Source organism: Palaemon carinicauda, chromosome 20, assembly GCF_036898095.1.
Source record: "Palaemon carinicauda isolate YSFRI2023 chromosome 20, ASM3689809v2, whole genome shotgun sequence".
Classification (NCBI taxonomy): Eukaryota; Metazoa; Arthropoda; class Malacostraca; order Decapoda; family Palaemonidae; genus Palaemon; species Palaemon carinicauda.
This window is the reverse complement of record NC_090744.1, coordinates 121,269,366-121,279,291: the sequence shown is the minus strand read 5'-3', so window position 1 is coordinate 121,279,291 and position 9,926 is coordinate 121,269,366.

Here is a 9,926-nt window from a genome sequence, read left to right as displayed (position 1 = left end):
GGCCTCAGATATATATTTATACATGTCTCAGGTTTTGCCGGTTTTCATCACCACGCACGCCAGTGCAGATTGGTGATGGTGGGAGACTTATAGCCGATCACTCACAGCAAATCAACCTGGTATGGGTGTCCATGACTAGTACCGTTTTGTTGTGCATGGTGATGCACAAACCATTTCACCACGATAATTACTTTGCCTCAATTCTACATGATGTTTGTGTGAATTACTCCACATTTGTCGCCTAACTATCAGGTACGCCAACTCACAGCTTAGATCATCATAGTTGTAACCCGTTGAGATACTACCACTAGAGTTAAGAGGTTCTTTGACTGACCAGACTGTACTACATTGGATCCTTCTCTCTGGTTATGGTTCACTGTCCCATTGCCTACACATACACCGAATAGTCTGACCTATTCTTTATAGATTTTCCTCTGTCCTCATACACTTAACAAAACTGAGATTACCAAACAATTCTTCTTCACCCAAGGGGTTAACTACTGCACTGTAATCGTTCAGTGGCTACCTTCCTCTTGGTAAGGGTAGAAGAGACTCTTAAGCTATGGTAAGCAGCTCTTCTGGGAAGGACACTCCAAAATCCAACCATTGTTTTCTAGTCTTGGGTAGTGCCATAGCCTCTGTACCATGGTCTTCCACTGTCTTGGTTTAGAGTTCTCTTGCCTGAGGGTACACTCGGGCACACTATTCTATTTAATTTCTCTACTTGTTTTGTTAAAGTTTTTAAAGTTTATATAGGAAATATTTATTGTAATGTTGTTACTGTTCTTAAAATGTTTTATTTTTTCCTTGTTTCCTTTCCTCACTGGGATATTTTCCCTGTCGGGGCCTCTGGGCTTAAGCATCTTGCTTTTCAAACTAGGGTTGTAGCTTAGCAAATAATAATAATAATAATAATAATAACAACAACAATAATTATAATAATAATAATAATAATAACAATAATAATAATAATGATAACAATAATAATAATAATGTTAATGATAACAATAATAATAATTATAATAATAATGATAACAATAATAATAATAATAATAATAATAAAAACAGTAATAATAATATCAATAATAATAATATAATAATAATAATAATAATAATAATAATAATAATAATAATAATAATAACGGGGCTGACTGAAATTTATATTCCCACCCAGTAATTTAACTCGGTTCTTTCACTCAGTGTGCGAATGGTAAAGAAAATGAGAACAAAAGGTCCCTTCCACGCTCTATCCATAACTGTACCAGAAATGAATAACCTGGGTAGAAAACTTAATACTTATATTGTGTCTGTATCCACAATAGACAATTGAAGCAGGCCCAAGAAAAGCAGATTCAACTATCCAGTTACGTTGAGTGATTAATATCTATTTTACAACAATCTCTATTTTCTGTGTATTAGAGCATCTTACCCTAACGTCATATTTCTAGTTATTTACGTCGCATTTTTTTCTACTATGCTAATTTTTCATTCCTCTTTATCAACTATTAAGAGCCATATTCTCTGGGTAAAGTTATTAGGTCCACCTCATGGAAATCCGTGCATCCCAAGATCAATCAAAAACTCTTGAACAAAATGTTCTCGGAAATGAGAAAATGTTCTTAGAAATATCTTTCTGTTTCAAGAATGTTCCTAGTACAGTTAAATAATTAAGTGATACAACTATTTCCTCCCAACAATTATCTCACTTTAATAAAGAGTTCAAATTAAAAAATTTTATTGCAAGGTAAGTGGTGGCCGATGTGGTACCGTCCCTGACTGGTGAACGCCAGAATGGGGTTCGAGTTCAGCTTAAACTTGTTAGTTGCTTTGGTTGCGGCAACCTCACCATCATTGTGAGCTAAGGATGGGGGGGGGGGCTGATATGTATATATGGTTAGTCTCTAGGGCCTGATAGGGCAATGGCACTGTTTCTTGCCTCTGCCCTTCATGAGTGGATTTTAAAGGGAACTTTGACAGATATAGGTGTTAGGTCGATCCAAAAAAGATAGCCCTTGTATAAGGTACTCTGGATTTGAGGTTATAACTGATTTCACGTCGAAAAAACACTGAGATATTACTGAAAATATTGCTAGTAATTACAGTTACATTTTATCCCCAGAATCTACAGAAGATATTGGATCTTGACTAGGATTCTGGTTCCAATAACGATCGGGTGAAAATTAAAGCAATTTGAGGTACTGGCTTAAAATTCTCTTCAAACTTGTATTACTATTTCTTGAGCTCTGGAACTCCAGACCCAAGTGCTGTATCAGCAATTATTGTAGGGAGGGAAACCATGAATAAAGTCCCCGAGAGAGAGAGAGAGAGAGAGAGAGAGAGAGGAGAGAGAGAGGAGAGAGAGAGAGTTACAAGGATGTTGGATGTTTCGAAGACGTTTTAGTCCATCCGCGGGGACTCCATTTACGCTTGGATGGAGAGAATTAGTTTAAACGTTCAGAGAGTTTTTATTATCTTGACTAACTTATTCTTGAATTCGTTTACCGTGTTACTGTTCACTACATCCGTTGGAAGTCTGCTTCATGTAATTAGGATTTTGTATGTAAAGAAATTACCACAGTGAGTGGACTTGTACCTAGAGAGAGAGAGAAGAGAGAGAGAGAGAGAGAGAGAGAGAGAGAGAGAGAGAGAGAGCGAGACGAGAGAGAATTTTGTGCAAATGAAAATAGAGAATGAATCTCAATAATAGATCAACGAGAGAGAGAGAGAGAGAGAGGAGAGAGAGAGAGAGACGAGAGGAGAGAGAGAGAGAGAGAGAGAGAGGCGAGAATTTTGTGCAAATGAAAATAGAGAATAATCTCAATAATAGATCAACGAGAGAGAGAGAGAGAGAGAGAGAGAGGAGAGAGAGAGAGAGAGAGAGAGAGATAATTTTGTGCAAATGAGAATGGAGAATGAATCTCAATAATAGATCAACGAGAGAGAGAAGAGAGAGAGAGAGAGAGAGAGAGGAGAGAGAGAGAGGAGAGGCGAGTAGAGAGAGAGAGAGAGGAGAGAGATTTCCTAATCTAGTCCAGCGCTTTGCATCACTCGATTTTTGAAATGGAAATGAAACGCGATATCTTTTTCACATATCAGACTCTGAAATTCCATCGCATCCAGTTTTCAAGTCATTTTACAGTTCATAAAGATAAGAGCCATTTCTCAATTCCTTCCTTCATATCTATTGAAAGGAAGTCGAAATGTTCCAGAAAATCTTTACATTGATATTCAAAATCTACTTAGTTATCTATGAATCATATTAGATTCACATCTAAAATAAATGCCATTAATATGAACACTTAAATTTTTCAATATTTTCCAGCTATTTCATTAACAAATGTACTTTATATCATCATCATCTTCCACGCCTATTGACGCAAAGGGCATTTTTCAGATTTCGCCAGCTCTATTTTGAGCTTTTAAATCAATAGTTCTCCATTCATCATCTCCTACTTCACGCTTCATAATCTTCAGCCATGTAGGCCTGGGTCTTCCAATTCTTCTAGTTACTTGTGGAGCATATCTAAACGTTTGGTGAATTCTTCTAGTACGCTGTGGACCCGCCGCTAAACCTTTAGCGGCGGGGAGTGCGAGGAACATGACCAAACCATCTCCATCTACCCTTCACCATGATCTCATCAACATATGACACTTGAGTAATCTCTCTTAGTTTTATTTCTAATCCTGCCCAGCCATTTAATTCCTAATATCCTTCTGAGGGCTTTGTCCTCAAACCTACTAATTCAATTAACCCTGGATAGGTACGGTCCTCGGACACCCCTTTAAGGGTATACTCGGACGCGAACGACCCCGACGCCAAAAAAAATTCTTGAAAAATCAGTTTTTGCAGTAACCTCCTTTTTTCTTTTGCCAAAAAAAAATTCAATGAATGCTTAAAACAACTGTAAAGATAAATACTACTCATCTGCAGAAAAACTATTTATTATAAATATTTTAAAAAATTAAGTAGAAAAAAAAAAAGACCTGACATAAAAATTCATAAAAAAAAAGTTTATACATATATACACAAATCCTTTTAGGAATTGATTCTTGAATGTTTAGGACACATCTTGATGTATTTTGGATGAAGTCAGACCCATGGAGGTGAAGATCTGAAATGAGAAAAAAAGGGTAACTTTTTTTGGCCAAAAAAAATTGTCCAAATTTCATGAATTTTTTTGGGTACCCAAATGAAATAGGAAGTGGCTAATTTTTTTAGGGATTAAACATATGTTATCCTAAAATAGAAATATGTAAAAAAATCTTCATTATTTTGTAAATTACATTTATATCAGGGGCCATATCTAAAGGTAATTTTTTGAGTACTTGGAAATTTCGTAAAAAAAATACATATATTTAATATATAATATGATATTTATGCAGGTAAAAATATACCAAAATATCACAAATTCTATAGGGAACAAGAATATATATAGATAGGGCAGCTTACGCTTCGGATATGTCCACAAAATGGCCGCCAACCACACTGACTCAGACTCCCTAATCTGCCACTTGAAATGTAGGAAGGGTATGTCAATTTCAAGGTGTTATTTACTAATCTAATTATTATTGGATATGCATAAAAATTGTATGGTGGGTTGCTGGATAATTGTCGATTATTTTACGTTATAAAATTAAAATTCTGACCCAAAAAAATTTTTTTGAAGGGAAATAAAATCGAAAAAAAAAATGTAAAACAATATTTTAGCTAAAAAAATTTGATGATATTCAATCAAAAAAAAAGTAAACAAAATTTTCCGACAAATAAACATCTAGAGGAATCATTACTCTGTGATAGTTCCTTAGTACGTAGTAATTTTGAAAGAATTGAGAAAAAACGAAAAAATGGCAATCACCGGAAAATCGAACACATACCTATATATACGCCATATCTGGCTAAAAAAAAGATAGGCATGGGTAGCCAGATCATCTAAAAACACTTTCCAACACTATAAAAATATAAGTTTTGCGACACTACTTGCCAATTCCTTACGGTAACATGACTAAGCAAAAAAATGCAAAACAAATAAAAAGGGGGACTCGTGGAAAAATGGCCATTCTAATATACGGCATTTCAGAAAAAAAAAATTTCAGCCACGTGCTAGGCAAACCATCAAGGCATATTTTCCGACAAATAAACATATAAATGAAATATTACTCTGTGATAGTTCCTTAGTACGTAGTAATTTTGAAAGAAATGGGAAAAAACGAAAAATGGCAATCACAGGAAAATCGAACACATACTTATATATATGCCATATCTGGCTAAAAAAAAAATAGGCATGGTAGCCAGATCATCTAGAAACACTTTCCAACACTATAAAAATATAAGTTTTGCGACACTACTTGCCAATTCCTTACGGTAACATGACTAAGCAAAAAAATGCAAAACAAATAATAAGGGGCACTCGCGGAAAAATGCCCAACATTCTAATATACGGGATCTCAGATAAAAAAAAAGACATGCACGTGTTAGCCCAACCATCAAGGCACACTTTCTAACACAAACATGAAAAAAAAATCAATAATATACGGCAATTCCTTACTACGTAGTAAATTTTTACAAATATTGAAAAAAAAACAGAAATTGGCAACCGCAGTTAAATACCCAATATACCAATAACTACGTCGTATCTGACAAAAACAAAATCACGCATGGGTAGCCAGATCATCTAGACACACTTTCCAACACTAAAAAAGCAAAAGTTTTACGACACTATTTCGCAATATCTTACGGAAAAATGACTTGGCAAAAAAATGAAAAAAAATGAAAAAGGGACACTCGCGGTAAAATGCCCGACATTCTAATATACGACATCTCAGATAAAAAAAAAGACATGCACGTGTTAGCCCAACAATCAAGGCACACTTTCTAACACATAAACATGAAAAAAAAATGAATAATATACGGCAATTCCTTACTACGTAGTAATTTTTACAAATATTGAAAAAAAAACAGAAATTGGTAACCGCAGTTAAATACCCAATATACCAATAACTACGTCGTATCTGACAAAAACAAAGTCATGCATGGGTAGCCAGATCATCTAGACACACTTTCCAACACTAAACAAGCAAAAGTTTTACGACACTATTTGGCAATATCTTACGGAAAAATGACTTGGCAAAAAAATGAAAAAAAATGAAAAAGGGGCACTCGCGGTAAAATGGTCCTCGTGGTGATGAACGACATTTTAACTAAAAAAAAAAAACATGCACATGGTAGCCAAACAATCCACCAAGACTTTCCACAACTGATAACCTATACAAGTTGCACCATTCTACGACAATTTCATAATACGTAATAACTTTGATAATTATGCAAACTACCTCAGAAGGGTAAACTCGGACGCGAACGACCCCGATGCGTCTCAGAAATCGGGGAAGGAGTACAGCTACAGCAATGCACATCTGGACACTACTAGAGCGTGTAGGGGAGACACCTCCTGCAGGTCGATCACCCACAAATTCAGTCACAGGGGTGAGTCACGTGAGAAAAACCTGTTTTTTTTTGACGCTCGGGGTCGCAAACGACCCACCGTACCTATCCAGGGTTAAATATTGATTCATTGATACTTTATACAGCAAATTGTAATAGGCGAGTCCTTATCCTCTCGTGGCTTACAATTTTTAATAGATATTTTTTGCCTCCAGTTTTGAATAGTTATGAATATTAATTCTTGGATCTATATTCAACTAGTTAAGTCTTAAATTCCAGGCTTTGAGTATTTCACTGGTTAACCTCGATTAATCTAGATCTTAATATTCCAATTTTCGAGCACTTCATCTCAACTGATAGAATTTCATGTTTAATCATTGGCATTTAATTAATATCTCTGTCTCCCAATAGTTTTTGATGAACTGTTAACAGTTGCAAAGGCACAACGTCTGAATTTCAAAATGAATTGATTTTATTTGCATTTTTGCAACCCATACTGAACACATGTATTTGTGAAAGATCAATTTGTGACGCATAAAATCAGTACTTTTTTTTATATAGCTTACTTCTATTACTCTTTATTTCAAATCTTCCACTTCTGTAAAAGGTGGTGTATTTGAAGCTCAACAATGGCATGTATGGGGTGACAAGAAGAGATAAGATACGGAATGAAGTAATTAGGGGTACCACAGGAGTTTGAAAACTATCAGATAGGATACAAGAAAGTAGACTGAGGTGGTATGGTCATGTCATGAGAAGAGATGGACAGTATAATGGGAGGAGGGTGATGGAAATGGAGGTACAGGGAACGAGAAGGAGAGGGAGACCAAAGCGAAGGTGGATAGACTGTATCAAGGATGACCTTCGATCAAAGGGATTAACCGGTGATGAGGTGTGGGACAGAGGTAGATGGAGAAAGCTGGCCAAAAACATCGACCCCACATAGAAGTGGGAAAAGATGCAGACAAAGAAAGAAGAAGAAGAAGAATCAATTGTGGTTTTCTACTTTGCTACATATCCTCAATCAATAAATTTAGTAAACATCCCATCCCCTCGTTAAGTCTTATTTCATATAATGCTTTTATGTGAATTTAATCTGTGAATTTCAAATCTCAGTGATAATATTCAAAACAATACTCTACTATTTTTTAAAACATTGCCCTGCTAGGGCATTGTCACTGTCCCATGTCTCTGTCATTCACGAGCGACCTTTAAACTTTTCAAAAGTCACGTCTGGCCTCTGGGCTTAAATTCATTGCAAAAAGGAAGTCTTTCTAACAGTGAACGAGATTGCCAGAATAAATCTTACAATTTGTGATGAAAAATTTGCATTATTTCTAAAAGTTAAAGCAAGATTGATATGAAGACCATTAGGGCAAGTCAAGGTGAGAGAGAGAGAGAGAGAGAGAGAGAGAGAGAGAGAGAGAGAGAGAGAGAGAGAGAGAGAGAGAGAGAGAGAGAGAGAAAAGAAAATATTGTCCTCTCTAACATAGCTATTTTGTACTTTGTTACTTCCGAGGCACAAAAAAACGCTGTTTTGAACAATATTGTTGATTACACAACTTTCATAATAAACCATATATATATATATATATATATATATATATATATATATATATATATATATATATATATATATATATATATACACACATATATATATCTATATATATATATATGTATATATTATATATATATATATATATATATATATATATATATATATATATATATATATATATATATATACACACACACAGGCATTGCGTATCACAAGGAGCTGGCTATCCTTTGATGAATTTAGCCACTGAATCCTCTATGGATTTAGTTAATCTATGACTAGCGAAATCTAACTGAGGCCCTTGGTGTCAATAGGCGTAGAAGGAGGAGAGGACGATAATGATGATAAATCTAAAAACTAGAACAGTGCGACTTCTGAATCGCTTAGCGTGGCATCACTGTAATCCCATGTAATCACTGTAATGAAGCGAAACCCCACTCTGCAAAATTACGGTGTTTGCAACATGAAGTTAAGCGAGTTTTAAATTTGGAACTTTTAAGAGAATCATCTTTTTGGGACAAGCAGACACACAAATATATAAATAAATAAACGGACTAGATTTTATATAATAATAATAATAATAATAATAATAATAATAATAATAATAATAATAATAATACCGTAATAGTGATAACACTAACACTAATCTAGAAATAATAATAATAATAATAATAATAATAATAATAATAATGTCACAGGAAGAAATCCCTAAAAAAATATTAACTGATGTATATGATGGAATGAGTTATATAAAACATCATGAAAATATTGTTAATTGGTGATTTATAAAATGGATTCTTCCAACCACTTTTGCATAATAAAAATCGGCACAATCCTGTTATTGCCCCATCACTAATTTCCGAAATAAACCCAATATTATTTCTTAGGTTAGGTTGTTTAATCTATAAGTGGATAACATTCAAACCTAACCTAACCTAACCTAAAAATCATTTAACGTTAATAATTATTAATTGACTTGAATGTACATCTGTAATATTGAAGCATAATCAGCCTATTGAGAAAATATCTGGATAATGAAAAAAAAAAAAAAAATAATCAGCAGTCACTGTCTGTCCCTCCCTGGTCTTAGCTTGGGTGGAGAGGGGGCTTGGTCACTGATCTTTATGATTAGTCGCTACGGCACTGATTGCTAGCTAGGCCAATGTCACGGTCCTTTGCCTCTGCTATTCACGAGCAACCTTTAAACCTTTAAACCCGACCCATCCCAAGTCAACATTATGAATATTTAAAAAGAAAAAAAAAAAATTTTTTTTTTTTTTTGGGAACACTCCAATTCAGAGATGTACGAGCGCGCTTTAGACTGATCATTAGAGCCCAATAACAAAACAGTATTTTATGCTAATTAAGGAGGGCCAGGTGTATGGAAACTGCAGTGTAAACAATCTCCTAAAGGGAACACAGACTACCGTTAATTAATACTGAAGGTCAAAAGTACACCTGGTCATCTACTAAGCCAAGATGTCTCCTTATATCGCTGAATATTTGACAATATTTCCCAGTAAGGTTATAAACAAAGAATAAAAGGAAATTCAATTTAAAACAGCAAAGGCTAAGAAGTCCTTATAAAAGTTAAATGGATTTCAGAAGACTTCTGAAATAAAATCAACAATACCGCTAGCATAGTATAACACATCCTGCCCAAGAATCTTGGCAAGGTTGAGCCTGCCATCTTTATCTAAATCCTCAAACAGAACTATTATTTCTCACGGTTCTAAAAGTGGGGAATTCGATCAAGAATGCCCCAAAACAGTCAAGAGTTATTAAGTAAATCTTTAACACTAAAAAAAAATAATATATGGAAAAACTTAAAAATGGTTAATTGTAACTTACATGTTGCCGTCATGTATGTCCTTTACTGCGCCTCATACTGACCTCCCTGTAAATAATAATAATGATTATAACAAC